This window comes from Amblyomma americanum, chromosome 1 (genome assembly GCF_052857255.1).
Source record: "Amblyomma americanum isolate KBUSLIRL-KWMA chromosome 1, ASM5285725v1, whole genome shotgun sequence".
NCBI lineage: Eukaryota > Metazoa > Arthropoda > Arachnida > Ixodida > Ixodidae > Amblyomma > Amblyomma americanum.
In genome coordinates, this window is record NC_135497.1 from 217,785,204 (window position 1) to 217,799,726 (window position 14,523).

General features: G+C 49.1%; 1 long non-coding RNA gene across 2 annotated transcripts; it reads right to left on the reverse strand.

The window, feature by feature from the left end:
- Positions 1-3,113: 3,113 nt before the first annotated feature.
- On the reverse strand, positions 3,114-6,552 carry LOC144114630 (uncharacterized). Of its 2 annotated transcripts, none has more exons than XR_013311072.1 (4): positions 6,323-6,552; positions 5,472-5,533; positions 4,901-5,118; positions 3,114-3,543 (listed from the first exon to the last, which is right to left on the reverse strand). It is a non-coding gene; the product is annotated as an uncharacterized LOC144114630 (long non-coding RNA). The 2 variants fall into 2 exon arrangements; XR_013311071.1 differs by having other exon boundaries at positions 3,114-4,627; positions 6,323-6,551.
- Between the last annotated feature and the right edge of the window lie 7,971 nt (positions 6,553-14,523).

Below are 14,523 nucleotides of genomic sequence, written 5' to 3' on the forward strand. Positions count from 1 at the left end.
GCGCGTGCCAGCCCAGCGTTGCGCGTGTGCGCGGGCGAAGGGCATGGGCGAGGCGACTGCGACAAAGAGCGTGGCGAGCACGAGGAGCGGATGGCTGACGTGTCAGAAAACCAAGGTGTAAATGAAGACAGCGCAGCGGAGCCGTCGGACGTTGGGTCCGTGCTGCCGTGGACCTCCCTTGGATCACAGACGCAAACCTACTGCGTTCCTTGCAAGTGTGGAGGTGGCAGCCGATCGGTTGAGGGTCCGTGCTGCCGAAAGGCACTCTTGGATAACACGTTTTGGCGGGCTAGTTGGTTAAGCATCTTGAATAAACAGCGCGAACAAAGACGAGCGCCGTGTCGTTCGCTTTCGTGTCTTTTGTGCCAGCGCCGTGTCGTTCGCTTTCGTGTCTTTTGTGCCAGCGCAGTGTCGTTCGCTTTCGTGTCTTTTGTGCTCGTCTTTGTTCGCGCTGTTTATTCAAGACACTCTTGGATAGCCTGCTTGAAGCCTCCGGCATTTCGTGAAGCCGTCGACGGGTCTCGGTTACGCTTGTTCTTTGTGCTGCTGCCAAGTTTTTCGGGCTGCTGACGGGAGTCCACCGCCGTCTCCCTTGTTCCTCTCCGCTCCTACCACCTGGCTCCCTTCCGCCGCTTATTTGGACGCAACGCAAGCGACGCGTCGCACTACATCGACCCGCGTCCTCCCTGTCTGCAAGGCATCCTCACTTCACCTGGGACGCTCAGTTCCTGGGCCCGGATTACGGAACTCGCTCCGACCGCTCTACAATTGAGAGCGCTCTAAAATGCCCGCTCCTATTGGTCGCCGGCGCCATTTTGAAAAGTTGCGTCACGGGAAGCTGCAATGGCGTCACGGACAAGAAAAAACGCATGACGTTGAACACCTAATTGTGCCCGCGGTTTTAGACTGTTTTTTGCGACCGCGAAGAGTCGGTCTACAAAGTTTTAGAGGGAAAATGGCGGCGGCGTCGTCTGCTGTTTATTGGTGGCGGAGGCGGCAACGTCGGCGCCAGCAACGACGAAGGACGGTGTACGAGGACGAGCTGTTCCGTCGGTTATTTCGACTCGATAAGGAGAAAGTGGAGTGGTTGTGCGGCGAACTTGCAGACGAACTGCGAGGCGTACGGACGAGCGTTTTGTCGGTGCGGCGGCAGGTGCTGTGCGCTCTCCGTTTTTTTTTGCCTCCGGGGGCTTTCAAGTGTGCGTCGGCAACGAGCAGACCGTCGGCCTCGCACAACCGACGGTGAGCAAGTGCGTGCGGCGTGTGGCTGAGGCCATCTGCAAAGTCGACGCACAGAAGGGATGGGTGCGTTTCCCGGCGCACCCCGACGAAAAAGCGGCAGCGAAGGCGACCTTCCTTCCCCGCGGCACCATCCCAGGCGTCGTCGGCTGCGTCGACGGCACGCTGATTGCCATAAAAGCGCCGCGGGGAGACCCAGCAAACCGGGCAGCATTCTGGAGCCGCAAAGGATACTATGCGATGAACACCATGATCGTGAGTAGACTGGCTTTCTGACCGCATGGGTTCGAAAGCCGCGACCTCGACAGTGGAAGTTCACGTCCAAGATTGTCTGCCTGTGTTTCTCGCAGATCTGCGACGCAGACATGAAGATCCTTGCGGTCGACCCTCGCTGCCCGGGGTCTTGTCACGATGCCTTTTCTTGGCGCTACTCACGGCTGCGTCGGAAGGTGGAGCACGGGCTGCTGGAAGATGGAGAGTTTCTTCTGGGTAAGCAGCACTTCGACAGCACGTATTAAGCTACAGAAGTGGCTCATACCTAAAAGAGGCGGGTTATAACATGGATGACATGCAACAATATGATGTATCGTATTTATTTTTGTGTATTTACTGTTACTGCTGGTGCAGAGGCACAAGAAACATTGTTATAAAGTGAATCGTATTTCAAGCGTAAAAAATCAAGGCAGAAGAGGTGTGCACATCGTTATTGTCGTGTAAGATATCACAGTACATCATTAACCTAGAAGGCTGTGCTTACAGAGGTACCCCTTAGTCATGAATATTCTGCATGCCTATGAATTCTGGTTCAGCATACTGGCTTTGAGCTGCTTGATATGAATCATTTATTACATAGGCAACAACACACTTCACTGCAAATTTTGGTCGTGCAGGAGACAGTGGATATCCACTGGAGCCGTGGCTGCTCACACCAATGTCAGGGCATCCTGGTGCAAACACTGCAGAAGGGCAGTACAACGCAGCACACGCCTCAATGCGATGTGTTGTGGAACGCTGCATTGGTGTTCTCAAAAGCCGCTTCCGGTGCCTTCAAAGGTACCGGACACTCCACTACGAGCCGGAGCGGGCGGTGGTCATCATTGCAACGTGTGCTGCGTTGCACAACATCTGTCTTGAAGAAGCCCTGGCTGCAGACGAAGACGACACTACAGATGACCCTGACAACAATGGACCACCTCTGCTTGCCGGGTACTTGGCGGGGACAGGATCCCGCATGACCTACCTGCGTGGTAGAGCCATGCGAGACCGTATAATTGGCCTCTTTGGCACAACCTGTCCGCAGAGGCAAGCACGCCTGCAGATGGTGCGGCGACAGCAGCAGCGGCAGCAGCAGCGGCAACAGCAGCACCACCGGCAGTAAGCCCTAGACCATCTGGCAGCTGTGGCTGCAATGACTCGCCGTGCTGGCGTGGCGAGTTGTCGTAGCCACTCTTGCTACGGGCACTGCCATTGCCCTCTGTTAGTGCGTGAGCCCCTGTGTGATATGATGCCCTTGGCCACTGGTAGCCACATTCCAGCATTTGTAAATTACTTTTTCTTACGTGTGCTTGAAAGCCTCCAGTGTCAAGATATGAAGCGCACACACCAACTGCTGCTCCACCGGCAGTGGTCACCAGTACGCCTTTCAGTGCATCAGCAAGCTTGCCGCACAGCTACTGCACTTTCTCCTTCTCAAGTCGAAATACACGCCGAAACAGCTCGTCCAACAAGTGAAATGCATCCTTGTACACCGTCTTTCGCCGTTGCTTACGTCGGCCTGCCCACTTAGGCAAACAGTTGCTTGCTGTAACTATGTGTTTGATGAATGTGCACGAGGGAAAAGTGTAGTGTGGAGACTGCTAGGAACCAGTAAAGCGTTTGTTTTTGCACCATGTTTATTCATTGGTCACAATAATTTTTTTCGCCACAGCTGTTCATACTAGTTTGCCAACTGTAACACACAGCAGGGAAACAAAAGCATGCAGCATCAACAGTGATTTGCATATGCCTTGTCGAGGGCTGCGCAGAGATTGCACAATAACAGTTGTATCTTACACTCTGGCCAAACGGGCGAGTTGGCTGTACATTTTTAAGGCGAACAGTGCGAAAGACATAGCCGGAAAGCACAGGAAACACAGGATGAGCACTCGTCCTATGTTTTCTTTGATTTCCGTCTAAGTCTTACACGCTGTTTGCCCCTTAAAAAAAAAAAAGCTTCATCTTGACTGCCAGCTTGAATGCTAGTAATCACAGGTTTGGCATGTTGTGCAGACTTGTAGGCCCGATGCAGCCCTGGTTTGCAGTTTTCTGAAACACATTGCATAACTGGTGGAATGCACAGCAAGTGCTACACAAGACATTGCTCTTCGTAGATTTTACTGGACTAAAAAATCATGTTACGTGTAAAAGACACACGAGTATCACAGACGATGATGCCAACATGGCTGCGTTTGAAGTTGTAAAAGGATCCACAAACGAGAGATATTAACATTGTTGCATCATACCTTCAAAGGCGGAGCTCAAGCATCCGCCAAATTTTTTTTTGCCTGCATTCAACACTAGTTCAGAAGCGACTTTGGACGAATGCTGGCAAGCCTCATTTTTCCTCGGGTCTACTGAGGATAGAACATGTTACAATGCACACAATGGACACTTTACGGAAAAGCAGGAAAAGTAATGCGAAAAAAAACGACTCAGGAACATGCAAACAACCTTAACAGACACAAAATCGAAGTGTTCAAAATTTATCCAGAATCCCCATATTATGATGTCCTTCATAACTACAGTCACTTCAGAACAACTTTGCCCCACATATTGCACTTGCCCACATATTGCAATGAAAGAAAACAAGCACTAGAAATTGCACCTTGTGCACCTGCCACAGCTGCAGGTATACATTTGAAAGGAATGGAAAATAAAAGAGTATAGGAGGCTTTCACACCTGGCAGAGCTTAAATTACATAACTGGAAGAAAATAAACAGTGTGAAGCATCCGGGCCTGCAGAGCTTACAAGAAATAAAAAAAATGATGCTATGGCACATGACAGAGATGATCTTGAATAAATACAAAAACAGAAACCTGACAGAGAAGCAGACAATGTAAATAAACAAACACATAAAACAGAAATTTTAACAAGCAAACTAAAAATAGTTCAATGAGTATGCACCTGGCAGAGAAGTAAATAATGTTCTTGAATAAATATAAACATATGAAGAGGTTCTTTCATAAAAATAAAAACAAGCAAATAATGACATAAATATGAACAATTCAATGTGGTGCAGGTGGCTCAAGCTGCTTTTGTAAGATTAGCGTCAGTAGGTTCACATTCTGGATGAGCAGCTCTTGCTGACCATTTGACGCCTGCACAGCATCTGTCACCTCCCATATGGCCTGCATGTAAAAATACTTCCAATTACAAATTATTACTGACAACCAATTTTGAGATCTCGCTTAAGCTTTATGTAAAATTTCAGGTGCTGAGATATTTTGGACAAAGTATGGCTGTAGAAGACTCGTGTCAGTTTCATAAACTCAGCTGTCCCAACCACCTCCCACAAGAGGCGTCAAAACAGAAGTAGAGGTGCTCAAAAGAGAGCACTGATATTTATGCTTCAGGTGACGGCTTCGACTCTTCAAAGTGCAGTGTGCGCAGCGAGTACACACCTCCAGCATGCTTTGCTGAAAAGCAGCGTCCTGGCGGTTCCGGGCGTCAGTAAGGGAATCCAAACGATGCGATTCATACAGCATCTGGCGCAGCACCTTATTGGCCCCATCGTCTCGCCGTCGCTTCCCAAGAAGGCTAGGCGTGGCACGCGTTGAGGGCTGCAGTGGGGGCTCTGGTGTGTGCTGCTGTGAGGGCTGCGGCGAGGGCACCGGTGTAGCTGTCGGGAAAGAAAATGTGCTCATCACGTGGTGGAATACGCAAAACATTTGGTAAAATGTGTTAGAGGACTTGACATAAATATACAGGACAGCAATCTTGGGCAGCATTGTAGTGGCATATTTCATGTGCACATTTGCTAGACTGCTAGGAGATGTCACAGCCTCACTGCAAGAGAAATAAACGTTCTGCACTGCGTGGCAAAGCCAGAGAGAGATAGTTTTGTGTGTACTGTAGAATCTCTGCAGTATTTTGGCTACTGCTGCAAATGCTGCCAGAGAGTATAGTGCTATAACTTTCAATCAGCTGCCAGAAAGGGTAGTATGGAGCTTGAATAATGGAAAGCCAACTCACGGTCTGTGGGGCTCCGTGTGTCTTGTCGACAACTTGCTGAGGCTCCCCGTTCATCTCCTCTGCTGTAACAGGGTAAAAGGCGCGGCTGATTGGTACTGGCAAACCATGAAACTAAAAGAGCACTAGCAAAAGAGAAGCAATCAGTAATGCTCAACCACTTGTCTATGCATTCCTGCACCTCCTCCGAGACTAAAATACACCACAGATGGAATAAACAGTGCTAGCAAGGCGCAAGGCAAAGACATCATGTTTTTAAACGGCCGACCCCTTGTTGTTGAGAATCGACGCAAGCTGGATCCACAGCTCGCGCTTTTCAACAGCTGTGTATGAGTTTGTTAGGTCGGCAGAAGCCCGAGCCAAGAGCGGATGGCTCTTCATAGACTCTATTACGATTAGCTCTTGCTCGCTAGGCATTCTTCGAGTTGGCGCCATTTCGAGACTATAATTCCCGCTTAGAGAATTGCAGCAGCGAACACAGCGGGGAAAACAAACAGGGAATAGTTTCTGTTCCGCTTTTCGAAAGCAGGGAATAACAGGGAAAAACGTTTGCTCTGAGTTCGGGCTAATATGTTTTTACAGGAACATATGCGTGTGCTGCGCTGCAGCAACTTATAGCACAGCCAAGAACGACCGAAAACGAGCAAGGTTGTTAGCGTGCGCCCAACCGCCTTGCTTGGTTCTTGCTCCTTCCCAACTGAATCATTTGTGCCAGACGTTTATGAAGCCAAAAAAGTTGATTTTATCCAACAAGCCGTGCTTCGTGGACGCCTTGTATTTGCTAAAGTGAAAGAAACAGAACCCAAATCATATGCTTGGCATGTGGCATCTTTAAACCAATAACACAGGCTTACCTCAAGTTGTCTTCGTCGATTTTCGGGCCCGACGTTTCGTGCAGGTTCCTTTCTGGAGGCCCGTGACCTTCACTGGCTTCGATAATTGTTATCCGCGCACTTTGGACAACCAAATAGAACCTTGATTTCAGACGACGCCTAAAAAAGCAGGAACTAGCCGTGGGATCAGCTGTTTTTTAGAAGGCCGCCATGTTCAGTGTTTACATCTGCCAGCGCGCCCTCATGGCAACAAAACTTACCCATGAAAGCAGTTATTTGCAAAAGTGAATGTCCTTCTTGTTTTACTTCATGGCAGTGAGAGTGAAATACACTTTTATGAAAGAATAAAACAATGTTTATTTTATTCACTGCGTATTCTTATAAAAAAGTTAGCATACGGCCCCTTGCCGTGCAAATTGGCCTCTTGTCGTGCAAATAAACTCTTCCGGGGCGGCACCCTACTAGCCATTGGTTGATTCCGCGTTCCGTCACGCGTTGACGTCTAGCCTTGTCGTCATGCTGTCGTCATTTTGACGTAAGGCTCTACAACTTTAGAGCGAGTTCCGTAATTCGGGCCCTGGTGAACTTTTCCTTTAACCTGTAGTGTTGTACGCGCGTTGAGTGCGTGTTTTTCTTGTTTTCGTTTCCGTTCCTTATTGGCCCTTTTCCTTTAAATTATAAATACGGCTTCGTTTTGTTTTGTTTGATCTCTTTGTTCTCTTGTTCTCTTCTTCTAACCTGCACGCGATAGTGCTCCCCTTCGGAAAGTCGGGGACGCGCTAGCAATTCGCGACAGCCGCCTATGACGTCGTGGTTGATACAGACAGCAAGAAATGTCGTTGCTGGGTCTGGTATCAAGGGCTGGGCCGGCCAATGACAAAGAACTCCTGCAAAATATGGATCCAGGGCTGTTTCCTTAAGGCTGAGAAAGCCGTTGAATTTTAAAGAAAATATCGGAAATGCGCACAGAGAAGCGCTTCAGCCCAGAAGCTGGCACGAGAAAGAGCGATGTAAAAGCGTTGGGGCCTTGCAGCATGCATGCCTTCTTCTGCTAAGCATTTTTCGTCTAGCGCACAATAGTGGACTATATTATACCGTCGGCAGCGTAGTTGTAGTTGTGCTCGCTGTCACACCTTGGCGGCAATGCTTCCCAGCAATAACGCGGGTTTTCACTGTTGACCTCGTTCGAGATGGACACTAAGTTCGCTTACGGCAGCGAAGAAAATCTTTTGCTGGTGATGTCGCGCCCACCCCCTTGGTACCTTGTGGCTTATGTTTGGTCATATCAGATGCCTGGAATGCAAAACGGCTCTTAATACTATACCAATCCATTGTTCATGGCCGACCTTGCGCGAAAGTATTTGCCTATTCCCGCTTTCTGTTTTTCCTTGATTCTTTCTTTCCTTCCTTCTTTCTTTTTACTTTCTTCTCTTCTTTGTTTCTTCTTTTCGTTCTTTCTTTCGTTCTTTTTATTTCTGTTTTTTCAGTTCTCTATTTTTAAAGCACTGTCACTTATGAAGAACTAAAGCTAAATCATTATCTTTCAGTCAGGGATGCAGCAACAGTTTAGGACAGGCGGCGAGGTATAGGAAGTGTTAAAAAAATGCACCTGTCTAGGGAAACTAGTGACCGTCCATCCGTACCAATAGAGTGAAATAAGAATGGAACATAAGAATGAGGTGGAGTTCATTTATCCGGAGCCCTCAGGTGGTGTGCAGCAGCTTACCAGTATCCTTCAAGAAGAAAGGATATTTTTTGTCTTATCTTGCCAGTACTGACCTCTGGGGAATAAATTTGGAGGTGACGAGAAGGCCCGAAACTAATTTACGGAAAGCGCCGCGAGCTAAAGAAAGGATGACGGCACGGGTGAAGTTAAGAGACAGAAATAGAACCGAGTTGATTAGGGAACAAACACGAATCAATGTTGTCCTGGCTGAAAGCAAGAGGAAGTGGGCATGGGCAAGGCATGTTACTGAGAAAAAAAGACGCCTGATAATCCTCAAAGGTAACGGAGTGGATTTGAAGAGAAGGAAAACGGAGGCGAGGAGCAGCGAAGCCGGGGGGGGGGGGGGGGCAGATGCGATTAGGAATTTTAAGTGGATAAGGTAGCCGCATCTGATGCAAGACAAAGTTAATTACAAAATGAGTGTTAGAGTCGTTTGTCATGCAGGCCACGTAGGTAGCCTAGTGATGACGATAATGAGAAGGACGCAGAGGATGGGGAGGTTTTGAGGGAACACAGTGACAGCGGAAGGCTATGAGAGAGTTGTCGCAAATTGTGGGCTCGCAAGAGCAATGTTCTGACAGATACACAGCTGGAAGGCTCTAGATGTCATGCTGGCAACAGCATGTTGGACCACGCCGAGTAGAGAGAGAGAATAAACATTTATTGCACGAAAGGAGACCGGAGCGGATTGTGGGTGGGCTCCTCTGTCCTGGAAGCGTCGAATGAGAACAAGCTCGTTAATGTGTGTTGTAGTAGTCTTCTCAGCAGCACCTCAATCGGTTTACCGCTTAAAGGATAGAACGCAGAGTCTGCCTTGATATCTTGGGTTCTGCAGCTTCGGTGTGGCATGATTTGGCCGCTCACTGAGAATTCTTGATTGAGATCAGCTGATAGCTGAGCAGCTGATTTGTCTCACAGTTTTCTTAAGAGAAACCTCCAGACTGAGATACTTCTTTTTTTAGCCAAAAAGCCTGCTTTTGAGGAAATAGCATGCCATGGTTTGTACTTGGGCTGCATCTCTACAATTAACAGGTAAACCATCCTGTCTCGAAGCCCTCTTCACGAAGCATATTTTCCCAGTAGTGATAGGGTCCCTGTTTACGATCACCTGCAAGATCCATCAGCAGGGATTTTCATTGGCGCTTGGGTGTCGCTTGACTAGAGCTGCTTCACGCGTAGGACGAATACATTTTTAGGACGCGTGCACGTCCTGTCGGCATCGTTTCTGGTCGGCACATAAAAACTTTTTGACGTATATGCGCTTGAAAAGATTGATTACTTGAGGTGCGCAAAACTTCAGAAAACATGCGCTCAAATCAGGAATAGATCAGGCACGTCGGCCACTGACAGCGAATGGCGATGACGAATGGTGAGCGGAGCCTAGAGTTGCAGTACAGTTCAGGAAAATGGAGAGGCTGCTGGCATATAGTCAGAGAGAAAAAAATGGGGCAAATTACAGCCGAAAGGACACTTCACTCTTTTCGCCTACGGCTTGGAAATTCCCTTTAGATTAAGCATATTGGAAGTTATCGAACAGTTAAAGCATCCAGCTGTCCAGTATACACGTCCGGAAAAATAAGTCTTGGTCCGGAACCCAGAACCTGAACTTACCATATATTCCAGTTGGGTGGGTAAGGAAATGCGACGGCAAGGACAGCACGAAGCAGCACGAAGAGGGTAGGATGTTGAGTCCAATGTGCCTGCGGGAATCCCCGCAAGGTAAAGGATATTTTGAGTAGGTGGAACTTTTCTTGGTTGTCAGGTGGCTGCACTTGTGCAGGAGTTACAAATGCGTTCTGACTTACTTGCAGTCAGTGCTCTTCGTGGAGCATGGTGCAGGTGTTCTAATGTCATCAGAACAGTGGAAAAAGACCGCGCGCTGCCTGAAAAGAAGAGTTATGAGTGACGGTCCCATAACTTTCGGCCGGTTCCAAACGCTAAACAGGGGACACTGAAGGCCACCAGCGTCTATAATATTTGGCCAGAGGAAGGCAATGGCGATTCATAGCGCTGCGGAATCAACATCAACTAAGTTCATAAGTTCGTCACTACGTATACGGGTAAGGCTAAGAAATAGCGGCTGGCCGAGGACAGGAATATCTGGAGGTTGCCGAAAGGAGGAAAGCCTCAAAGCTTGCTGAAAGGTTTGGCAGGAGTGTCGAAATCTGGGCCAGTCAAAGTGACGAAGGACATGAAGAAAAAAATTGGCAGTGGCTTAGCTCAGCTATGCCAGGATATACGTAGCGAGAGCTGCAGTTCCCCTCTGGTCTAATCGCGTGGTCAGTCATACGGCAACACTTTACACCCTCCTCTTCAGTTGTTGATGAGGATGTCGCCACCGCTTCATCTTGATTTTTTAGAGAAAGAACCATGAGAGCTGCTATGCGCTGCTTGTTAGCCTCTTGGCGTCTCTGCTTGGCAACACGTTATTCTCTTTGCTCAGGCGTCTCCGCCGCTCCGTTAGGCTTCTGATGTTCATTCTTTCTTTGCAGAGCGGCCAAGTACCAGGCGACGATTCTGGGTCAGAAGAATTGATCTCCTGACGATACCGCCGATAGGGCGGCTGAAGTCTCCTTTTCGTCCCCAATACGAAGCGATTGTGATACATCTAGTCGTATCACCTCACCTTTTATACACACAGCCGCACATATTCAGTTTAGCCACACGACACCACACGCGGCCGTGGCGGCGGCCGAGCACTGACGTCATGCCCCGCGCACCTGCTGCCCTTCTCCGGTTTCCGCTTAGGCGCATTCACGCGCGGCGCCGGCGGGCGTAGACGGGCCGGCGCGGCTCCTCGCTCGGCGGCGGCGGCGAACTCTAACGTCATGCGCCGCGCACCTGCTGCACCTCTCTGGTTTCGCGCATGCACACTATCGGCCTCCCAGGCTCACGGCGAAATGCTCGACTGGGTAGAGTAGTGTAGCTCTCGCTACAAAAGGCACACAACGACGACTGGAAACTTAAAGGGTGGAGACACCAATTTTTTTTGGCGCGTTCTTTGTTTCAAGACTTCCATATTACCCCGCGACCAGGGATGCACTCTCCGCGATTCATATAAGCACAGTAAATGTTTTATTATTGCATTTTTTACACTGAACGATATCGGTTTGGTTTCTGAACTGCGGGGTCTGCTATGACGTCGCAGCCATAGAAGAGCGGCAACCCTATTCACTTGGGCCCCAAAAGTTGTGATAGAAGAACTGCTGTATCGTCCGCTCTAGTGCTCATGGTGTGCATGCCAGCGCCTTTAGAAATTCCGGCAAACTTGATTGGTAGTGCTATATGTTGAGAAAGGCCAAGCGAGCGAGGAACGACACCGAACTCTGAAACCAAGCGGCTCGATTTGTGGGGGCCAGCATGAACACTGGTACGTACATATACGAGATACACGTACGTCCAAATGTTGTAGCTGGTCCTCACGAACGGAATCACAAAGAGTAGCCCAGAAGAATGTTATTCAGCAAGCTGCTCGCTAGGGCCTATCTCAGTCGGCATATACGCGGTTTCTGCGTTGTATTTAGCTTTGCCACATGACGCCGATGCTCAGCGGACGTCTGCGTCGATAGCCCGTAGTTGGCAGTGCCTCACCGTCCGTACTGACCAATACCCATCACTGTCTCCACTTCCCCGCCCGCACAGCCGCACCTCGAGACTGCTCCGGGTTCCATGGCTGCTGATTTCGATATCTGCAGCTATCTTTTTTCTGCGTCTTGTTTAGCACACAGTCAGTGTCTTCGCTAAATAAATACTCCAAGATAAATCCCTAGTATTCGGCACTTAATGCGCGAGTACGTACTTCCCCCAGCAATGTGCCCATGACGGCGACTGCAGCTCAGTCCTACTTTTGTTTACATATATGTTTACAGGCACCAACTGCGCGTTCGTTCGCCATGAAATGAAAGCTGCGTTCTACTCAGGTTAAACAATCTCCTCTCTTTTGCGCCGGTTGTACGTTTACTTGTTTACGCAGTGCGAAAACTGTGCAAGAAGCGTCGTTAACTACGAGCGCCAGCCTAGGGAATGCTTCATAGTCAGACACCGCGTAGGACATCAGTTTCACGGTCATTGTATGCTTTTTTGCGATATGCCCAATACTTGACTTTAAATTGCGGCGCCAATTCGCAATAATTAAAATGGCCTGATATTTTGTCCACAAGCGACGCCGACGACTGCTGCCAGGCGCCTGCAGCAATCGGTTGGCACAACGGTTGGCACGGTTGGCACAACGGGTCACATCGCCTATTAGTGGCGTTTGCCGCTCATTGTATGTGCGGCCTAAGTTATAAGCAATCGTCGATACAAAAGTATACTCGATGACCATTTTAGTTCGCTAAAACATGTGAGCTCACTGTCCACAATTGCCGACATCGGACGTACGAGCCTCGCTAGTCGTCGCGGAATAGGCCGGCGTCGACTAAAGTGCACTGTTTACCGCTGGCGAGTGTTGAAGTGTGAACATGAGAAATGTAGTCGCTCGTTTCGGCGCCAGCGTAAGGGCCCCGTTCTGCCGACAAGCCGGCGTCGGCTTTCCTCTCAATACCGAAAAATGCGGATTGGTCGAATAAGTGGCTGTCGCAAAAGGCTCGCCTAGATGGTGGCAGCCACATCAGCAACGCATCGGATCTTCAGTGATCGGAACAACTGCGACCAACGCGCCAAACGTACAAGCCATCGGCAGCCGTCTTCCTCGTCACCCTCATATAAACACGAAAAAGACCACGGTTCACGTTACTAGCCTCGCCTCACAACCAGCTACGTAGCAGACGCATCGCTCTATCCCCTGGCCCTTGGGTTGCGAGTCAGACACGCCACCAGTAGGCCACGCGGACAGTTTCGTACGGCTTCGTTAAAGCTGGGCTTTGTATGTACCTTATATCGTGTAGTCTTTCACATAAGTACTGTGGTTGAGAGAAAGGAAACACTGTCTGTGTCTGCGTGGGCAAGAGGAACTGCCCTCGCGTCATACACTTAAAGGCGCAGCTTATGTGTTCCCCTAATTTTTATAGAACGGATAAGTTATAGACAAGCGCAACTAATCAGAACGTCGCCGACTCGGCGTGAAGGTTTCCCTCGGCCGCCAATTCTAGTGCCGATTAATGTGCCAGCGACGGCATATCTGCCGATCAGTCCACCGACCGCCGACGCAGCGCCCGGCCGATGTTGCGCCTCGCCGTTCATATTATGTCCCGTTACTGTGCGGTAATGTCACTAATAACCACTGATATCATTCCCAAGCTCATACGTCAATAACTGTCGCGTTAACGACGGGTGTAGATCATGAGAAAAGGCATTTCAGGATTCTTTGGAGGAGAATTAAAATATATTTTTAGCGTTTATTGCGTACAGTACTTGGCCGCGGGCAGGACTTAAAGTCAGGGGGTGGGGGTCTCAGAACCCCCCGCCCCCCACCAGTATTGACAAGAGGTCTCAGACTCCCGTGCTAGACTGTAGGTACTGCAATCCGAAGCAGGTAATGATTTTTTTCTTCTTTTTGTGGTCGTCGGACCATTACATCTTTATCGTTGCGAAGCCTTCACTATGATTTTTAGTAAGAATCATTAATATGCTTTCCTAAACTTAATCGGAGAAAAAGGTTGAAATAAAGGGAAGTCCGTGTCCTCACGCCACGAGTTAGTCCAGAGCTGGCAACTCTGCTCCACGTTTACAGAACAGCGTACAACAACGAGCACACTGGCATAGCATGGGGATCGCTTGTTTCAGGTATGTGTCATAAATTGTTGAAACAGCGACCTTTAAAATGTTTTCTCCCATTAGTATAGACCGGACTTCAGAGCACTTCTCTAGAGCGGCCATTATCTGCCGACTGCAGCGTCACAGTGCGGGCATTCCTTTTGGGACCGGGGGAGGGGGGGGGGGGGGGGGGGGGGGCGTACTAGCTGCGCCTGCATAATCGCCGCTAAAAAACATTTCTGAGTCCACAGAGCGGTTGTGTTGCATCAACTTTTCGCGTTATCAAACAGATAACACTAATGCGTTAATAACGAAATTTAGCTTGGCATTCGCGTTAATCGTGCCGGCGCTTAGCATGCGCTCGCGCTATCGCTGCCATATTTGTGCTCCATCGCAGATAAGACGTTTTTGGTTGAGGCTAGCATGCATTTCCAGTGGCGTTTCAAATCGTTTGTTTCTGAAATTAGTGCGCAGGATAGCAGTTTTTAAGCTCCAAGTAATTTCGTCGGCCTGCTATTTTGGTCCTCTTTCTTGAGAGCGTCAGCTCTTATGACCACTTAGTCTCCATTTTGTGAATAATTAAAACTCGCTTCCCAGTATTATGGTCCCCATTGGGTCTGCAAGAAAAATTTGTGACGGGGCTTATTCGGAGAGCGTTTCGTGAATTCTTAACTCAAGCATATGCTACTATAGACTTGTCTTTGATCCTTCGCCGCATGCATGCATTGGGCTCGTTCATTAGCGTTATGGTCCTCGCCTGAACAATCGGCTGCGCATGCACGGACGAAAATAACAGCTCACA